Raw genomic sequence first — 21,204 nt, 5'->3', positions numbered from 1 at the left:
TACTGGGGGGATTATTTTACTTCTCTAGGTTTTACCCCATTTCCTGAATCTGAACTGTTGGTTGTAATGTTTTCATAATGAAATATACAGCTTCTTTAAGTATCAGGTTAAAGAATGGTTGGCCATAACACGTCTGCTGTCTTTCAAAAACAATGTCCCTATCGTTGGAGGGAGGGCTATGCCCAGACTCAGCTTCATCACTGGTGTGAGGTCCAGGACAGCACCCTTTGGAAAAGAACAAGTTAATATGAACTTCCAGGCATTGTTGAGAGATGGGAGCAGGATGTTAAAGATGCCCAGACCGAGGCATGAGAGACACATGACACTGTCAGCAGAGGCTCCGCCCAGAGGCGCGCAGGCCCTGGGGGGCGGGCGCACGTGTGCAGCACACCTCCCTGCCCGTCTCCCCACGTGGGACAGGACAGCAGGTGGGGACAGACAGCTGCATGGGCTGGGCTTCCAGGGGGGTGGGTACACTGCCCCGGGCCAGGATGAGCTGTGCTACAGAAACACCACAGGCTTGATTCACTTCCTCCTGGAACAGGACACCCTGCCTTCTCCCGACCAATCAGCTCAACATGGATCAGGGAGGAGGCTCAAGGCACCCAGAGGGCCCACCCAGGATGGCCCTTCCCAGGCAGGGGCCTCAGCCACTCTCCTGGTCCCTGGGCCCAGCTTCCTCCTGTTCTCCATGGGGGTGATACCAGCTGCTCTCAGAGGGGCAGTGAGGACCTGATGAGGACCCAGGTGATGGTGATGAAACAGCGATGGCCCAGCCCAGGCTCCCCAGGTGTGAATTTCCCTGCAGCAAAGAGGAACAGGGAGTGAGATCCCAATGAAGACTGGTATCAGGGGAGCAATGTTCCTGGAGGCCAGGGTCTCTACTGCACCTCCTTGCTGCCTGCACATACATAACATACAAGCAGAATACTGAGAAGGGAGCCCAACGGAGCAGGAGAAGCACTGGCATCCCCCAGGAGCCCTTCACCCCTGACATCACTGTAAGATGCAGCAGGTTGCATTGATTCGTGTTTGTCTCCAGCTGGGGAAGTGGGCGAGGCACTTACTGTTGTGTGTGGGGTGGTTGGACCCAGAACAGTGTGAGGAGAGTCATTTCTGTTGGTCTGGGAAGAGGGAATGTGTGCATCCAGGAAGCACTAAATCTGGAGCCTCTCTTTCTGAGAATTTCCCCCAGGGTTTGGGTCCCTGTTACTCATTCATCTTCCTCATCCTTCAGCCTGAACTATTAGTCCAAGATACTGTCCCCAGGCCCAAGTTATTCTGTCTCCTGGGAACTTGACAATGAGATTCCAGGTGTTTGGACCTAAGCCGTCTGCTCACGGGACCTCAGGGGCCAGACTGGGATCCTGGAGGGGGACCTGTCCTGCTTTCTGTCCTCCCTGAACTGTGAACATTGGGGACGTCTTTCTATTCTCTGACCTGGGCTTCTTCCCTCCCAGTGCACGCTCTTCTGCGCTCACTCAGCCAGACTCAGTCTCTGTTGCTCAGGACCACAGGGCTCTCACCTGACACGCGTCACCGTGGAGTTGCATCAGCCGCACAGTGAACTCAATGGGGTCCAGCTCTAGGGGCTCCCGGAAGATTGGGGGGGGACACTGAATGGCTCTGTACCCGGTGCCTGAAACCTGCCCAGAGAAGTCTGTGCAGGATGGGAATTCTCCAGGAACTGAGGAAGAACTGTTGAAGGAATGAACTCACATTTCCGAAGGTCAGGCAGGTGATGGCCATGACTGCTGACGTCTTCAGGAAGGAATGAGAGGACCAGTCGGAGCCTCCGGAAAACATGGGTGGAGTTGGGTCCTCTTGCAGATGCTTTCCAACTTCCTCTCCAGCTCCCTGGCCCGCTGCCGCAGGTTTTCAGCTGATACTGTCTTTGCACCATCATGCAGGTGCATTGATTCCTTCACCAGGAAGCCCACATACACCAGAAGGAAGACACCTGAAGTGGCCACACCCACGATTTGGGCTCCTTTGGTAACTGCCGAAGCGGTGCCTTTGAAACCTGCCTCTACCTGTTGGAGAGCTGGGGCTGAGATTCTTCCAGGGCTCACAAGGATGTTTGCATAGGCTGCAGAGTCAGGGTTGGCTTCACCTGTCTCCACGGCATGGATATTTACTTCAAGGTGTTTCTTGGCTTTTGTCAATTTCTCTCTTGTGACAACAATGTGGGGGTTGCTCTTGAGTACCTCTAGGAGCACCTTCCATTTCTGGACATCAATTGACATCAATTGACTGGCTTGTTTTCCGCTGATGACCTACTTACACGTTCCACGATGCTGGTGGACACAGCGGTCACAGCACTCACTGCTCCCAGCCCTATCCCAGTGACTGAGAGTGCCATACTGGCCCCAGCTGTCACGGGTGCCAGAGCCAGGCCAAGGATGGTCAGGGCACCAGATAAAGTGCCGGTGCTGTGGGTCACCACATTGGAAATGGTACAGTCCCTGTGGACTTTGTCTACATTGTCTGCAAGCTCCCGGAGCTTGCTTATGAGCTCCACCAGCTGCTGAGTCACCCGAGGAAACTTCCTCAGAAACCTCCTCCTGTCCAGCTGTTCTTTTGGGAACGTTTCCTGGTCCCTCCCAGACAAGTCTCTTTTCAGTTCATTCAGATATTCATGTAGTGCATTCATGTCTTCCCTGTAACATGAAGGTCAAGGACTTAGAAAGGCAGTTTGCTTGTCTGTAAAATAGGTTCCCAAATGTCTATTCTGCATAAATACAGAGGTAGTACTATAAATCAATTAGAAAACAAATTTACAAACATAAAATTTCCTCTTTCAACATTAAACACAGGTTTTATACCTTGTAGAGGCTCCATATACTTATTCAATTCTCTAACAGCTAAGCAAGTCACCTTAGGATACTAGTAACTTAAGAGAGATATTTGATGAAATTCCCTGGTGGTCCAGAGGTTATGATTCTGCACTCCCACTGCCTCGGGCATGACTCAGTCCTTGGTCAGGGAACGAGGTTCCCACAAGTCTTGTGGCTCAGCCAAAAAAAAATGTATTTGGTAGAGACATCTCAGAGGCAGGTCAACACCAGAACTTCGAAAGAGTTGGTGAGTGGGAACTCCGCAGAGAAACGAAGAGAAGTGGGATTAGAGCAGAAAACCTGCATTCAAGGGCCTCAGTGTGTAGTGATAGAGAAGGCAATGGCACCCCACTCCAGTACTCTTGCTGGAAAATCCCATGGACGGAGGAGCCTGGTAGGCTACAGTCCATGGGGTCACTAAGAGTCGGACACGACCGAGTGGCGACCAAGTGGCTTCACTTTCAATTTTCACTTTCATGCATTGGAGAAGAAAATGGCAACCCACTCCAGTGTTCTTGCCTGGAGAATCTCAGGGACAGGGGAGCCTGGTGGGCTGCCACCTATGGGGTCGCATAGAGTCGGACACGACCGATGTGACTTATCAGCAGCAGCTGCAGCAGTGTGTACTGAGGAGTCAACCTGATCTTTGCTCTTTGTTACTGGGAAGTGGTCTCTAAGTCCCTAGAATATTTTGGCTGATACTAGTGTCCTCATCTGCCTGGACCTTTTGGCCACTGTTCAGTCTGACAAGGAGACATGTGATGGGGCCTCTGGAGGAGCTGGACTCTAGGACATTTGTCTGACCTCTGGGAGGGGCTGGAGACCACGAGTCAGGGTAATTTGTCTTTAAACGGGTGAGTGTCCCTGGCAGGCAGTGTTCCCTGTGCCCTGCCACTCACCGAGCTCCAGAACAGTAACGCATCCTGGGGACAATCGAAGCTTCGGGGGTGAAATCTGCCCAGACTCTGCCCTGTGGCTGATGTAAACCCATAGGCTTCCCGTGATACACTGGGATCATAATGGCTCTCAGTGAGTCCTGTCTGTTCATTAGGGAATTCTCAAACCTGAGGGGGGTTTTGGGAATCCCCTAAATTTTCCATTGGTTCAGATGAAAGTATAGTCCTGGGCACTGTGCCCTCATCCTTTGCAGATTGGCTGTCTCTATGACTTAGAATTTGTAAAAAAAAAACAACCCCAAAACTCCAAGGTCAGAACTAGAAGGCACCTTAACAGTCCTTTAGTCTGCCATCAACTGTCTTCTATGGCTTGTGTCCTTGGCCTTCCCAGCAGCAGGTCCCTGAATCCGTCCACTGCCCCAGCGGCCTGGAGATCAGGAGATGTGCTGCTGGTTCCTCTTGGACTCTCCAGCCCACCTCACTGACTCCTGACCCAGCGCCCCTGACCTCTCAGGGGTCACATGTTAATCTGTGACAGCTTCATGAGCCTGCATCCCAAGATCATGTGCAACTTTGTGGAACCCTAAAGATTCAAGAGACTTGAGGAAACACCCATCTGAATGGCTGAGCCTGAGGAGACCGGCACTTGCACAGCTAGCGGTGGAAGTGTTTTCCTCTTGGGAGGGGATGCGTGAGTCTCCTCACAATCCCTCAAATGACACATAGCCGCAGCCACTCATTGTGACCCTGGAGGGTTCACTGAGCCACATGGCCTTCCCACTGTCAGGGGGACTCCACGTAAACAAGAAGAGGGTCCTAGATGGTGTGAGAAGCCAGGTCCCAGGCAGAGTGTGCCGTCAGGGTCACCCAGGGCCCTCTAGCCCAGCATAAGGGGATCCCATCAGGGAGGGAAGAAATGTCCCCTCTCCCACTCAGGGGACCTCTGCTAGGGTCACAGCTTCTTCAGTTCTGTGTCCTCGAGGCCCACTCTCTTCACGCTAGTCCTGGTATGCTGCCCAAGCCTGCCTACTAGTCCTCCAGTCTGGACCCTCTGCTCCACCCTGACCCCGGGGTCTGACCCTGGTCCAGGCCTCCCTGGGCCTTTGGATGAGATGATTGCACTTGGTTCCCCACCTCTGACCCTGCAGTTCGCTCTGAGGACATCACCATAGTCCATCAGATTGAATTACTATTCCCACTGGACATATGCAAGTCTGAAATTCTAATACATAAGCCCAGAACCCAGGAGCTGGGCAGGGCTAGATCCAGGATCCCATCAGCTTCACCCAGTTTCTCTCCAGCCTCTCTGCTTTGTGGGCCAGCAGGATCCTGCAGGGTTGGTACAGTTCCTAAGATGGGGACTAGAAAGGCTCTATCTAGGTAGAAGCCCGAGTAATCAATGATGGCATCAGGATTTTCTGACTTGCCCCAAAGGAAATTCTGCTTGGTTCTCATCTCCAGAAAGAAAACTCTTCCCAACAAGCTTTTTAAATGTTAATATTGATTGAATACTTACTCTGTATCAGTCATTATGGGAAGATCGTTGCATGCAAGAGCTCAGTATCCTCACAAATAAAACTGAACAGATGATGAAGCGAAGGCAGACAATAGCTCAGTAACTAGTCCAAGATTACATAATCTGCCTCTTCCTTATTGGTTTCATCTTTTCTCAACCTGAGGTTGTTCAATGCCAGCAAACGACATGGAGGAAACATTCCTCATGAGATACTGAGAAGGAACATCCTCAACCCTCACCATAGGGTCCTGCTTGGAGGAGGTGTGCCTGCTAGGAGAAATCTAGTCTGGTGCCGCGGGGTGTGGGTGACCTTCCTGACACACCGATACACCTGTGGAGCTTACCTGGACAAACCAGCCTTCGCCTCAATTTTCCTCAGGAATTCAGTCAGCAGGAGAAGCAGTTCCTCCCTGCTCAGTATGTCCCAGAGACACTCAGTGACTTGCTCAAAGAAGATCTCAATATCTAGATGAAAGGAAAGTGAATAAGGTTAGAAGAATTTGTGAAGAGAAAAAGGGAAAGTGTTAGTTGCTCAGTCCTTTTTGACCCTTTGTGACCCTGTGGGCTGTAGCTCGCCAGGCTCCTCTGTCCATGGGGTTCTCCAGGCAAGAATACTGGAGTGAGTAGCCATTCCCTCTTCCAGGGGATCTCCCCAACCTAAGGATAAAATCCAGATCTCCCACATTGCTGGCAGATTCTTTACTGTCTGAGTCACTGGGAAACCACAGAAGATTTTGTGGTGGATCATAAATGGTATTGGGTAGCTTTTTTTTTTTTTTTTTAACCCTGTGTAACCTGGGGGAGGGCTCACAGATTTTGACCATCCACTCTAGAACAGGTATCTAGATCACCATGGCAATAGAAGCTGAAGAGAGCTATTTGAGTTTTTTAACTTGGTGGACCCAAAGTGCTGAAACTCCAGTTGGATGTTGCTATACCAATTCTGAAAGACCACTACATTCTAACAAAGTCCAAGCATGTGATGTAAACCCAGTGGACGTATATTCACTCTGGCACTCACATTATAAAACCATTTCTACCTTATACTCCTAGCTGAGATGTGGCTGAGATAGTATAAGCTGCTGGAGAGAATGTATCTGCTTTCAAGAAAGGTGACATTTACTACCAGGACAACCTCTGGGGGTTACGCCAAGTATGCTCTGGGAGCCCATCACACTGTTCACATGCTTCCCCCAAATACTGGACTTTAAACAAGGAGCTGCCATCAGCATATCGTGTTTTACAGCTTATCAAGCTCTGCTCCACAGTGTCCGTGTGAAAGCTGGAGGAAGTGTTCTGGGGCTAGTGGAGGAGCTGGGAGAGCAGCAAGCCAAATGATTAGAGCTTATGGCTTAAAGATTTTGGGCCAGCTACTACTGAAGGAAGGACAAAAGAGTGCTTTGCAAAATGGGGCTCACGAACTGTTTAGTCACAAAGAAGCTAATTATATTGATAAAATTAAGAAATCTGTTGCTGAAAAAAGAGTTGATGTGATTATTGAAATGTTTGCTAATATAAATCTTAGCAAAGATTTAAATTTTTTGTCACATGGAGGACAAGTAATAGTTGTTGGCAGCAGAGGTCCTATTGAAATAAACCCCAGGATTCATGACAAAGAAATCTAGTATAAAAGAGTAGCTGTCCACTCATCCTCCAAGGAGGAATTTCCGCAGTTTGCAGCAGCCCTCCAAGCCAGAATGAAAATTGGTTGGTTGAGACCAGTAATAGGTCCCCAGTATTCACTGGGAAAGGTGGCCCAGGCTCATGAAGACATCATTCATACCAGTGGGGCTATGGGGAAAATTATCCTTCTCTTAAAATCATTAATTCTTCCATTGGTTTTCTGTGTAATTAAGAGGTTTCTAACTTTAGTTTTATGTAGACTGCATTTGTTCTGCTTAGCAATCATTTGATTCAGTGAGTTTCTTCTATTTAAAAAAATATTTATCTTAGGATTCACAAGCATTGGAGTGCAGTTTATTTTATAGCTGGCAATACTCTTTATGCCTTCTACCTCTCATCAAGGAGTAGTGGGAAATAGGATGTTAGTGGTCACTTGGCATTGGAGGACATTACAGAAATTCCTAACTAATTCTTATCATTAATTTCATACCTTTGACTAAAACATGCTAATTCAAAAGAGGACTGCTTGATTCCCAAGCCTAGTTCTCTTTACAAAGGTTCTTTAGTCTCTGATTAGCCCAGAACTATACTGGATTCTGACAATTCTCTGAACTAAGTGAGACCCCTTTTCCAAACTAATCTCATCTAGATCTATAGGTCTCTCAGAATGGCAAGATAAACAATGTCCAGAGAAATCTGTTAGTTTTCCAATATTCCCCAGTATTTTATGCTATTCACTAGGTTAATCATTGACTACCAAGGATCCATGTACTCTCTGAGGACAGCAGCCTTATCTCTGGTATGATATGACACTAGGTGCATAGTTGGGCTTCCCAGGTGGCGCTAGTGGTACAGAATCTGCCTGCTAGTGCAGGAGATGTAGGAGATGTGGGTTTGATCCCTGGGTCAGGAAGATCCCCTGGAGAAGGGCATGGCAACCCACTCCAGTATTCATGCCTGGAGAATCCCATGGACAGAGGAGCCTGGCAGGCTACATACAGTACATAGGGTTTCAAAGATTCGTACATAATGAAGTGACTTAGCACATCAGGTGCATAGTTTCCAAATATATATATATTGATTGATTCAACGTGTTTCTGACTGCATGAAGGCTTTTAAATTACAAATGGTTGTTCAAGCTCCTCCAAGTGCCACAGCCTTCTCCAACTATTACTTGGGGCCTCCTGGATCAAAGATCCTCAATATGAGTTTAAGCAGAACATGCTGCCTCAACCATTTAGGGTCTGTGTCCCTGGCCATCTCAAAGCAGTGTGAACAGAATTGCCACCCTTTTCCCAAGTAGCCATATTCTCCTAAATGAAAAGGGGAGAAATAAAGGATGACAGTCAGGGAGGAAGGACAGGGGTCCCCAAGTGGCAGGAGGAAATAAACTGTTAGTGGCAGACATTTTTTCCCCCTTATCTCCATGAGATTAAAAGGTTCCTTGTAATCCTGTGTTCCTATGACGACACTTGGTGCACCCTGAACTTAACTTTTTCTCAAACCTTGAGCTAACCAACGTGTCTTTCTCATGGAAATGTTTTTCTTCAGCTGTGTTAATGTAGCTATTCATTTTCTTGGAAATCTGGCTTTCTTCAAGATTCATGTCAATTGTTTTATGGCCAGAGGTGAGCCCCCTTGTGCCATTCTCTCTCACAATGCATGTTGTGGGAGAGGAGCCTGGTGCAGCACTCTGTCTGAGGCATTTTTAAAATCTGATTAGTAACTTGCTATCAATTATATGCTGAAACTCCAATACTTTGGCCACCTCATGTGAAGAGTTGACTCATTGGAGATGACTCTGACGCTGGGAGGGACTGGGGGCAGGAGGAGAAGGCGACAACAGAGGATGAGATGGCTGGATGGCATCACCGACTCGAAGGACATGAGTTTGAGTAAACTCCGGGAGTTGGTGATGGACAGGGAGGCCTGGCGTGCTGCGATTCATGGGGTCGCGAAGAGTCGGACACGACTGAGCCACTGAACTGACTGACTGAACTGATCAGGTATATAACGCCTTGCTAAAAACTAGCAAGGGGACATTCTTTCTGTCCCCTTCTGAAGTCTATGTTAGAAACTTTCTCTACCCCATTTACAGTTTAATGAAACTCTATTACAAAGAAACTCTGAGTGATCCAGCCTTGTCTCTGGCTTCAGATTGAAGTCTTCTCCTTGGAGGTCAAGGATACTGGATTCGCTCACAGCTCACAGAAGTAGCCTCACAGAATTGTATCTGTGTGTGACAGGGATCATTTATTTTTATTTAAATTAATAAACACAGTTGATGCCTTAAGAATGATCTGCTCTTGTTATCATAAAATGCTAACTGCAATAAATTCTAGAACAATTCTTTTTAAAAAAAATGCTCTTTAGTATAAATTGTTAAAATTCATCTTCCTGGGGAGTGATCACCTGGGCACTGTTGGTAGAGCCACTTGGGTCATGGATGGACCTGCTTTTCCTGCCCTCAGCCCCCAATTCATATGGTGAAGCTTTAACCCCCAGTGACTATTTGAAGGTTGAGCCTTTAAGGAGGCAATTGAGGTAAAATGAAGTCATAAGTGTGAGGCCTGAATCCAATACGATTGTTGTCCTTATAAGAAAAGAAGACTTCAGATTCTCACGCAGGAGAGGTGGCTCAGTGGTAAAGAATCCTCCTGTCAATGCAAGAGACCCAGGTTCGATCCCTGGGTCAGGATGTTCCCCTGCAGAAGGCTTCCCTGGTGGCTCAGATGGTAAGGAATCTGCCTGCAAGGCCAGAGAAACCTGGGTTCAATCCCTGCATTGAACCTCCATATCCCCTGGAGGAGGGCACGGCAACCCACTCCAGTATTCATGCCTGGAGAATCCCATGGACAGAGGAGCCTGGTGGGCTGCAGTCTATGGGGTCGCAAAGAGTTGGATACGACTGAGTGACTACACACACCGATTCTCTCTCTTCCTCTTCCCTCCTCCAGAGGAAAGGCCATGTGTGGACACAGTTAGAGGGCAGTTAGGATTTGCAAGCCATGTGGAATGTTCTCATCTGAAACCACCACTACTTTGATGATCTTGGACTTCCAAACCTCCAGAAATCATTATCTAATCCTAGGATTTAGATGTCTTCAGGAATCTACAATTTCAATGTTTAGAAAGAGAACGAGGGCTTTCTAAGTGGTACAGTGGTAAAGAATTGGCCTGCCAATGCAGGAGACACAGGAGTTGTGGGTTCAATCCCTGGGTTGGGAAGATCCCCTGGAATAGGAGATGGCAACCCACTCCCAGTATTCTTGCTGGAAAATCCCACGAACAGAGGAGCCTGGCAGGCTACAGTCCATGAGGTCACACAGAATTGAACAGGACTGAACAGATGAGCACTTGCACACACACAAAGAGAGAGAATACAGGGCCTGTGTGTTTGTGAGTTACCACTTCTAGCAGAGACTGGCAGCTTATCCCTCCTCTTCTTGGTTCTTGATTCCTCTGTAGGTTAACTATGCCTGGAGGAACCACCTTCAATTCTGGGTCACATGTAGGAACTGGCCAGAAAAGAGGCAGCGGCCTAGCTGAGCGGTCTCCGAGGTTTTCTGAGCTCATGATGGCAGCAGCGGGCTCTCAGAGATCTCCCTTCACCTCCTTGTTTCTGTCAGGCTGGAAGGAGGTGTGACCTTACCACTGAGGAAGAGAAAACAGACTGTGGGCTCGATCACGAGTGAGCAGTGCCTGCAGGGATCAGGGAATGGTGAGGTCCCTGGTGGGTTCCCCTGGGACGGCCACCAGTGCCAGCGGGGACTTAACCCAGTGTGGCTCTCTGTCTCCTGGGCTCTGTAGGTCACTAGTCAGGGAAAGTTCCTCATCTCCGTCCAACTTCCTCCAAGTCGTAGTCCTGTTATCCTGTTGGGGTACGAGGAGAAAAATAATCACAGAGGAGACAGCCATCTGTGAAGTTATAGGAGTAATAAAACCAGAAACAGAAGAACAGATAGGAAGGAATAGTCTGGAAATTACATGAGGTTGGAGCAACTCTGTTACTAACTGGCAATAGGTGATGTTGATCCAGTGTCTATGACTTGCAGGCTCCTGAAACTAATCTAACTTTAGGTCAGCCCAGTTTTTCACACTGGTGCCAGAGCCTGGACTTCAACCCAAGTCTTTCTGATCCAGATTCCAGTTTGTGATGACTATGCTCTACTCCATTTAATATATGAAAATAATTACTTGCGAATATATGTTTATTGGTAAATGACTCTTCTCATTCTAAAGTGATGTCTTGCCCCCAAGGCTCAAGTCTGCCTTGACAAAATTCCTGGTGGTGCAACTCTGACAGCCCAGGTCTTCCTTGCTTCTGCAAGAGCCTTTATCTGACAAGGGCCTGGAGTCCCACCAGCCCCAGCCCACTTCCTGTATCCTTGCCCTGTGTGGCTGAGGACCCTGAATGGTGCCCCGTCCTCCCCTGCTGTCCTCCCCTGTTGGAGTTTAGGTTGTCTTTAATACCTTGTGTAAATAATAAAGAACATTCTCCTTGTATTAAACTTCACTCACATCTGAGACTGTTTCCTTAAGCTATTTCTAGAAGTACAATTACTAAATTACAAGGCATCAATACCTAAAAAATTTTCGTACCTATTTCATAGGTTTCATAAATTTCATAAAATTTGATACCTGTTGTTATGCAAACAAATTGTCATAACTTATGTTTGCACTCATAATATATGAGGATGTACATCCTTTCAGACTTTCCCATTCTCAGTGGTCTTTTAAAAAAAAAGCTCAGGTCTTTGTATATAAAAATTTTATTTTGGTTCTGCATGTGATTATCTTGCCACGAGAGACGAGGAAGGAAAGCAGATGTTGATTACATTTAGCTACTCTTTTAAGAAAGCAAAAGAGCCTTTGTCAACTCCTCCTCCTGAGACCTGACTGAAATGATAATAAAGATATTTACAGGTATAATAACAGCTTCGGATAAGAGTGACTTGTGTTTGTGGTCATTGCTCTGCATTGGTGTTGGCTCTGAAACTTTACATATGATAACTTGTATGTTATTCCATTAACATTTGATATGTGTACATTGTATTCCCATCTACACATAAGGAAGCTGAAGTACAGAAGTTATATGATTTGGCCAAGGTCAGAGGTCTTGCCCCTGGTAGACTGGCCACCCCACTCACTGGGTCAAGAATCATAACCTCCCTCTTCTTCCTCTGCTGTTAATAAAAACAAGCATAGGGGCAACAGGAGACCAGAGTGTTCAACAAATGCTTGAAGACTCACTGGATGGAGAAGCGATAGCTGAATAAAGAGGAGTGCAGGAGAGGGAGAGAAACAGGGAGCATGTTCACAGGAGAGAAGACTGGTCTGCTGGGCAGAGCCCCAGAGAGGGAGCAAGATGAGAGGGAGGCTGAGGGGAGAGCAGGGGACAAGTTGACCAACCCCACATCCCATCCCATATTCACAGCAGCCACCAGACCTTTAGAAATTACTTGAGAATGAGACGCAAGAAAAAATTAGATTATGTGTTTGTTTAATTAAGGAGGAAGATAAAGGATACCCATGAGAGAGATAGATGTGGGATCCAGGAATCAGGAACATCAACCCAGTGGGAAGGAAATCCAAGGATCCCAGCTGGACGCGCAGCAGACCTAGAGAGAAACCAGCCCAGAATGGGATAAGAAGTCTAGAGTCTGTGGGGACAGGGGACTCGGTATCACATGAGGCACAGTTGTAAAGAAATGGAGCAAATGTTGAAGAAAAGCAGTGCAAGGGCGAAAATGAAGCCAGTTAGAAACATCAGGAAATACTAAAGATCTTCCCAGAAGCATGTGCAGCTATTTGGTATAAGTTCAAAATCACTGCAGATGGTGACTGCAGCCATGAAATTAAAAGACACTTACTCCTTGGAAGGAAAGGTATGACCAATCTAGATAGCATATTAAAAAGCAGAGACATTAGTTTGCCAACAAAGGTCTGTCTAGTCAAGGCTATGGTTTTTCCAGTGGTCATATATGGATGTGAGAGTTGGACTGTGAAGAAAGCTGAGCTCTGAAGAAATGATGCTTTTGAATTGTGGTGTTGGAGAAGACTCTTGAGAGTCCCTTGGACTGCAAGGAGATCCAACCAGTCCATCCTAAAGGAGATGAGTCCTGGGTGTCCATTGGAAGGACTGATGCTGAAGCTGAAACTGCAATACTTTGGCCACCTCATGCGAAGAGTTGACTCGTTGGAAAAGACCCTGATGCTGGGAGGGATTGGGGGCAGGAGGAGAAGGGGACAACAGAGGATGAGATGGCTGGATGGCATCACTAACTCGATGGACATGAGTTTGAGTAAACTCCAGGAGTTCGTGATGGACAGGGAGGCCTGGTGTGCTGTGATTCATGGAGTCACAGTAGTTGAACAGGACTGAGCGACTGAACTGAACTGAACTGAGTTCTAAAAAAAAGTATTAAAATGTCACAAATATGTAAACTCTCTTCTTGAAGTTTTTTTAAAAAAATCCAAGGTAAATTAATGTATGTCCGTGTCCTGGTTTTCCCATTTTGATTATTTTGGATGCTGTTTTAAAACTGAAGTATTGTTGATATATATAATATTTATCAATTCAGTTACTCAGTATAAAAATTAAAATACACTTATAGAACTTGGGAGCTGAAGCCCTGAAAGGAAGCATTGTTTACAAAGCTAGGAGTAAAGAAATAGTAGCTCCAGTTGAGAGTGTAACAAATAAATATGTAAATAAAATGTTTACAAGTGCAACACTTCCTAATAGAGGATACAAAATTAGAGGAATAAAGATACAAGCAGAAGATGGGGAAGGGTATTAAAAGTATAAAAGTAAATGAAATCCTTATTTTTCCTAGTAAGAAATAAATAAATAATATACAAATTTTTAAGTCAAAAAAATGAAAAATGCAATACCTAATACTAATTAGCGATTGTGGTTGATGACACCCCGCTATGCACAAGGCACCTTTCCAATTGCTTGGTATGAATTCACTTACTTTTAATTCTCACAATAATCCTATAAGAAAGGAAACTGAAACTCAGAGAGGTTAAGTAATTTACTCAAACCACACAGCTAGTGCTAGAGTCAGAATTCAAGTCCAGATTCCTGTATCCTGAGCACATTCTCACATGATTCCACCTCCCAATGTTGTAATATCAACATTTGTGTGTGTGTTAGTCACTCACTATGTCTGACTCTTTGTGAGCCCTTGGACTGTGGCCCACCTGGCTCTTCTATCTATGAAATTCTCCTGGCAAGAATACTGGAGTGTGTTGCTGTTTCCTTCTCCAAATATAATTTAAAGACCTTGATCAACTATCTAAAGAAATAGCTGGATTTAGAAAAGGCAGAGGAACCAGAGATCAAATTGCCAACATCCGTTGGATCATTGAAAAAGCAAGAGTTCCAGAATAACATCCACTCCTGCTATATTGATTATGCCAAAGCCTTTGACTGTGTGGATCACAACAAACTGTGGCAAATTCTGAAGGAGATGGGAATACCAGACCACCTGACCTGCCTCCTGAGAAATCTGTATGCAGGTCAGGAAGCAACAGTTAGAACTGGACATGGAACAACAGATTGGTTCCAACCTGGAAAAAGAGTGCGTCGAGGCTATATATTGTCACCCCGGTTAATTAACATATATGCAGAATACACCTGAGAAATGCTGGGCTAGATGAAGCACAAGCTGGACTCAAGATTGCCAGGAGAAATATCAAGAACCTCAGATATGCAGTTGACACCACCCTTATGGCAGAAAGCGAAGAACTCAAGAGACTCTTGACGAAAGTGAAAGAGGAGAGTGAGAAAGTTGGCTTGAAACAACATTCAGAAAACTAAGATCATGGCATCTGGTCCCATCACTTCATGGGAAATAGATGGGCAAGCAATGGAAACAGTGACAGACTTTATTTTGTTGGGCTCCAAAAATCTCTGCACATGGTGACTGCAGCCGTGAAATTAAAAGACGCTTACTTGGGGAGAGTCTTGTGGATTTTGTTATATCATGCAACTATTTTTCATTTAAATTCAGTCAAATAAAATTTCTCAAAATTGAAAAAATAAAATAAAATAAAAGACGCTTACTCCTTGGAAGAAAAGTTACAACCAACCTAGACAGCATATTTACAAGCAAAGACATTACTTTGCCAACAAAGGTCCATCTAGTCAAGGCTATGGTTCTTTCAATGTGAGGTGTTGGACTATAAGGAAAGCTGAGCTCCGAAGAATTGATGCTTTTGAATTGTGGTGATGGAGAAGACTCTTGAGAGTCCCCTGAACTGCAAGGAGATCCAACCAGTCCATCCTAAAGGAAGTCAGTCCTGAATATTCATAGGAAGGACTATGCTGAAGCTGAAACTCTAACACTTTGGCCACCTGATGAGAAGAACTGACTCATTGGAAAAGACCCTGATGCTGGAAAAGATTGAGGACAGGAGGAGAAGGGGAAGACAGAGGATGGGATGGTTGGATGGCATCACCAACTCAATGGACCTGAGTTTGAGTAAACTCTGGGAGTTGGTGATGGACAGGGAGGCTGGCGTGCTGCAGTCCATGGGGTTGCAAAGAGTTGGACACGACTGAGTGACTGAACTGAACTGAAAGAAATAGCTTTTCCTTGGGAAGGAATGAGTAGAACCCCTTGTAGAAATTGATGTTTTTAACCATATGCACTAAGGATTTTTTATTGTTTTAACTCTAAGACAGCTACTGGTGAAGTTGCTCAGTTGTGTCCGACTCTTTGCAATCCCATGGACTATAACCTACCAGGTTCCTCCATCCATGGAATTTTCCAGCCAAGAGTACTGGAGTGGGTTGCCATTTCCTTCTCCAGGGAATCTTCCCCACCCAGGGATTGAACCCAGGTCTTCCACATTGCAGGCATACGCTTTCCTGTCTGAGCTACCAGGGAAGCCCTAAGACAGCAGAAGTCACTTTATTGTAATCAGTAACCCACAAGAATGGATGGTTTCTAGCATTACCACCTTAAAGATGATGGAAGCAGTTGAATTATGTGCCAACAAGAAATCTATGACTCTTGCTGTGACAACTGTCACTGTAGGAGGCATGTTCGTGTTGATGAAACCAAGTTCTCTAGAAAAGTAGGCATGAAAACAGGGTTAAACTAGAATAATGAGAGTGAACTTGACCTTAAACAGATATTGTCCAGCAGCATCTTTCCCACCCACATGTGCACCCATGGGCTTCTGTGGGGAGCGGCCTGAACCAAAAGGCTGGCTCTGGGAGCTGCCTTGATCCTCAAGGGTCTGTTCGCGGACATAGCTCTCTGTCCCGCCACCCCTCTCTGGAATTTATTATCTAAGTTAATCTTAAAGAACATTTGTAAGCCTTGAATGCACACATGACACAGATGGATAAGCCTTTCACGACCACCCTTAAGATAAACGGGATGTCTTTGATGTTATCAGAGGGTTCTGGTGACGGTTATCTCAAAGTGATGTTTATGGAAAAATATTTTCTCTTCTTAAGATTCTCTTCTTGGTTTAGTATAAATGTAACCCTGAGAAATAAAGAATCATCGCTGACTGCAGCGATCCTCTCGACCCCATCTGTTCTGTGTCTTTACTTCTTAGCCTAAAGGAACGCGTCGTGTTGCTCGCTGAAATCTTCCGGCTGGCCCGGCAGGCTTCTGTCCATCAAAGGAAGGAAGGTCCCTTGCAGGGGAGGTGATACCCACAGGCTGGCTTCTCTACTCCTGTAGAGGCAAGGATGCTCTTGAAGATGATCAGAGAAGTGGTCAAAAGGGACACCCACATATAACAGTAAAAAAAATAATAATAATAAAAGGTAATGTTACTATAAATATATTTCATTGGGCCTTGTTGAGTCTGTGAAAGGCCATGAGTTCATAATATCATCAAATGAGAGGACTTTAGATAAAGTGTGGCCAAAAAGGGAGACATAAAGTTTAAAAACTGCACTAGTGGTAATGCAGGAGATGAAAAATGCAAGAGATGTGGGTTCAGTGCCTGAGTCGGGAAGATCCCCTGGAAAAGGAAATGGCAACTGTGGGGCTGCTGGGGCTGGCAGGCGGCCCGGACCTGGGTTTCGGTTTCCCCTGAAATGGTGGGATTCCCCGCCCCCATCAGGGAACCTGGAGCCAGCCAATCAATATGCGCCCAGTAAGAAACAAAGGGAGAGCTGAAAAGCCCGCGAACGCCCAGGTTTGATAAAAGCCAGCGAAAGTTTGTACCAATAAAATTGCTTTGCAAACATGTAACCAATCCGCTTAAGCCAGCTACCAACTGCTTATGTTCACCCTATAAATTTATGTAACAGCTGGGGCTCGGGGCTTTTTTCTGAACCTGCACCACTGCATTGGTTGCGGCAAAAAGCCCTGACTCGAGTCAGTAATAAACTTCCCTTTTTTGCAAATTGCATTGTCTTAGAAGCCTTCTCTCTTCCCACTCGGGGATTCGGACATCGGGCAAAACAGCAACCCACTCAAGTATTGTTGCCTAGGAAATCCCATGGAGAGGAGCCTGGTGGGCTACAGTTCATGGGGCTACAAAGAGTTGGACAGGACTGAGCTGGTATCTTTCTTTCTTTTCTTTTCATGATGTAAAGAAGAGGAAGTATAATAGGAAATATTTTGTTATGAAATAAATTTAATAAGAAGAGCTGTCTTGAAGTCTGAGGGGATATTTCATTCTGTTTATTCACAGGAATGTTTATAAAGGATTGAGAGAGAGAGAACCCCTGACATCCCAAAGCTGGCCTGCTATCACAACAGGGTGATGTTCTTTTCCTCTTGAATGTAAAGGCTCTCACAGAACTCCAGCCTCACACAGGGTCACCCCGAGAGCAGGAGTGAAGAAGAGAGCAAACATGCATCATGTGCCCCCACCAAGGAAACACCCCTCCCTTGGTTGAAAAGCATGACTATTCCTTCTCTACCAATTTCACCTTTATCCTCACTCTGGTCCCCAACTCCACAGATGGAGTTACTGAGACTCACACTGGTAGAACTGACCCCTGTTCTCAGCAGCACCCAATCTAGAGTTGTCCCATATCTTTAGAGCCTTCCCCAAATCCCCTCCCCTACGCCCCATCCTAGGATCTATCTTTCTATCACCTTCTCTCTGTAATGCCCAGGGTTGTCCCTCAGGAAGAGTAACCATCAGCTTGTCCACTAGGGAGTGTGCCTGGTGGCAGAGGCTAGAGGCACTGACCTTGTGGATGGGAGAGTATTCACAGAGGTGGCCTGCCTGCAAGCAGATGGGAGAGGAGAGCTGGTTGCTCCCCTGCCTCCTTCTCTGCCTCAAAGCTGCAGGACCCCAGGAGCCAGGGCAGCCAATTGAAATCATGAAACATGAGAAGGAAACTTCAAGCCAGAAAGAAAAGGGCTCCAGCAGAAGGGCCAGCTCCTGGATGAGGCCAAAGAATTGTAAATGCATCATGACCCTTGACTTATCCTTCTGTCCTTCCCTCCCATTCTTGTCCTGGCCCTGACCCTTGTCTTGGGCCTCAGTTGGGTGTAGATGTTGGGCGATGCTCCGTTCTGATGGATTTCTATTGCGAGTATCTTCCTCTTTTAGCCTCCAGGTCACTTCCTGGAAAGGCTGTTTCTGGGAAAAGGGAGGACTGTGGGGAAGCCTGTCCCTGCCCAACCGCATGGCCAGACACAGAGCCCTCCCCTCCCTGTGGGCAGACAGAGATTCTACCAAACATCTCCCTCCATGTGGTACAGCGCATACTCTATGGGCAAGGACAGGAGGGGTAAAGGCAGGGTCAGATTCAGAGTCCTTAGCCCATCACCAGGCCCTCCTGGTGCTCCTACTCCTGTCGTCCTCACCCTCCTGACCCCATAGGGCCTGGTTCGGGGACCTGGAGGACTCCCAGCTCCCTGGACTCTGATTCCCCCCCAGCCTCCAGGCCTTCATTCAGGTTGCTCCTCCCCCTGCAGTGCCTTTTTCCACCTGCCTCACCAGGTGAAATGTTACCTGTAATTAGAGTTCCCACTCCAAAGCCTCCTCCCCCTGTTGCCTCCCCCAGTTCCTCTCCAGGCCCCCCTGGAATCTTGCACTTTCCTGGTTGCGGGTCTGTCTGTGTGGAGTTTCCTCAGCTCCCAGCACTGGGCAGGTGTCCTGTCTCTTCTCTGCTGCTCCTCCTGCTCCAGGGCCTCGGGGGCTCCCTCCACCCTCCCGGGCACAGCCTGGTTAGAATACGAGGTGTGGGACCCGTTACTGGGACATGAAGCAACCAGCTTCATGAAGACACAGCACCACACTTCTTTTACCTGCAGTGGAGTACTTATATTTGTTTTCCTTGTCTGTCTTGATAAAAGTTCTTTCTGATAGACAGTGTCATCACATTTCTGAGTGTTTCCATTTATGGGCATCCTGCACTTTCCAGAATACCCTCTGCCAGTAAACTGCAATGTGAGACCTACATTGTCTATGCTCTATGTCATCTTGGTTTAGGAAAGCTTTTGTAGGAACACAGACACACCTGAGTCCACATCCAGGCTCTGCCCCTGCTTAACCTGTGCCTCGGGCCATGACCTCACCTCCCTGAGCTTCCGTTTTCCTTCTGTAGTGAGATCACCCTTTGCTCAGACAGTCACCCTGAGGATGGGGAGATGGGCGGGGGTCCTACCCACCCCCTGCTTACCTAGGAGTCTTCCTCTGGCTGAGTGTGAACAAGATCCAGTTGTTCTCAGCTCTGCAGATGCAGCCGCCTTCTGTCTCTGCAACAAACCTCGTACACCTTGTGGTCCCAGATATATTTGGAGAACCAGAAGGGAAAGTGAAACCCTCACTTCTGAGTGGCTCAAGTTACCATCATTCTGCCGACCAGGCCCCGCCCAAAACTATTCCCACCCTGCTGCTGCCTCCTTAGAGAAACAAGCCCAGCCCTGACATCCCACGTCCTTCTGACACAGCCCACCCTGCCTCGGCTTCTTGACGTTGACCTGCGATCAACACACCGTGAGTCCCTTGGCCAACCACTCCCCTACTCATGGCCGTCCTTCCACCCCCTCAGCCCTCTCCACCCACCGGCTCACCAGCCTGCCTGCTTTATTCACCCTCATGCCACCAGCACGTGGCACAGTTCCAGAACACACCAGCTCCTCACCGCATACGGGTCATACTGCTGCTGCTGAGGGTCACATCACCGTGCCTTCTAGGGCTTGTTCATGCAGGTCCTTCTGCCAGGGACACCTGCTGCATTGAAACTGCAGAAATCATACTCACCCTGCAAAGACAAAGTCTGGCATCACCTCCAATGAGAAGCCCTCCAGGACCTCCCCTGCAGAGTCCCCTGTCCTTGCTCTGCTCCCTTGGTACCTGGGAGAGGGGCCTAAGGCCACCCCTCAGCCTCTCTCTTCATGCCCACCCCCACTCCTTCGATCAAGTCCTTCTAGACTTGGCCCTGCTGACAGGCACAGAACTAGTGCCTTCAGGTCTAGCAACTCGCCTGAGGAGGCCCAGCCTTGGTGGTTAAGGTCATTTGATGGATGCAAAGTTTGTGGGAAGGGCTGAGAGCACGCTGCTCTTTCCTACCCTGGATTATTAGGTGCACAGTTCCTTTTCTCGAAATGGAGGACCTTTATAGGAAGGCTAGTGATCTGGCAACTCAAAAGTCAACAACAGAAAACCAGTCTTATTTTCTGCTTGGTTCCTGAGCAAAGAGCCAAAGTGTATGGAGGCCTGAGCATTAGCCCCGCTCTGTGCAGGCTCTGTCCGTACCTTTCCTGTTTTACTCTCACATCATGTCTAGGACATGTTGGCTGCATTTTTCAGATAAAGAAACAGAAGAAAAGGTCCTACAGCCTGAGAGTCCTGGTGGACTTTTCTTTTTTGCCCCAACCACAAGGGGGAGCAGTGGGGCTGGACCCCCCATGGAGGCACACCTGCCCATCCTTCAGGGCTGTTTCATCCCAGAAAACGGCCCTAGTCATCATGGCCACCTTCCCCATCTTAGAGGGAGGGACAGAGGAGTGATGGGTGTTACTCCATGAGGACCACACTCTACAATTACCCTGGGACACAAACCAGGAATCTGACCTGATTTGTGCAGTAAGGTAGCTGATGGCAGGGGCGAGGAGGGGGCTTTCTTCCAGCAACTCAGGGGAGGCACCAAGAACCAAGGTTGTCACTCCCTATTGTAAATGTAACTCCTTGTTTAAGGTTCCTTGTTTTTCTTTCCTTTAAATCATTTTCCCCCAGTAAACTCCCTCCTACTGATTCTTCTCTCTTCCACTAGCATGAGTTTGTCTGGAAGTTAAGCAAAACCTCCCTGAGATGCAGAACTCAGCTAACCCAGAGGAGCTGTGTCCAGCTGTCATGAAGGTCCTCTGCTGAGAACGCCTAATAGACG

General features: G+C 47.3%; 1 protein-coding gene and 2 pseudogenes across 1 annotated transcript in view; 1 reads left to right on the top strand and 2 right to left on the bottom strand.

Moving 5' to 3' along the window:
• The window catches only part of LOC136170656 (apolipoprotein L2-like), a 103,176-nt gene extending 83,022 nt beyond the window's left edge, over positions 1-20,154 (bottom strand). The window contains exon 1 of the mRNA XM_065939057.1: positions 20,079-20,154. The gene's annotated coding sequence lies outside the window, so the exon portion shown is untranslated. The remainder of the gene's footprint in view (positions 1-20,078) is intronic.
• On the bottom strand, positions 1,764-10,448 carry LOC136164881 (apolipoprotein L2-like; annotated as a pseudogene).
• On the top strand, positions 6,142-9,089 carry LOC136143852 (zeta-crystallin pseudogene; annotated as a pseudogene).
• Positions 20,155-21,204: the final 1,050 nt, after the last annotated feature.

Source organism: Muntiacus reevesi, chromosome 1 (genome assembly GCF_963930625.1).
Source record: "Muntiacus reevesi chromosome 1, mMunRee1.1, whole genome shotgun sequence".
Taxonomy (NCBI): Eukaryota; Metazoa; Chordata; class Mammalia; order Artiodactyla; family Cervidae; genus Muntiacus; species Muntiacus reevesi.
This window is presented reverse-complemented; position numbering and strand designations above follow the sequence as displayed.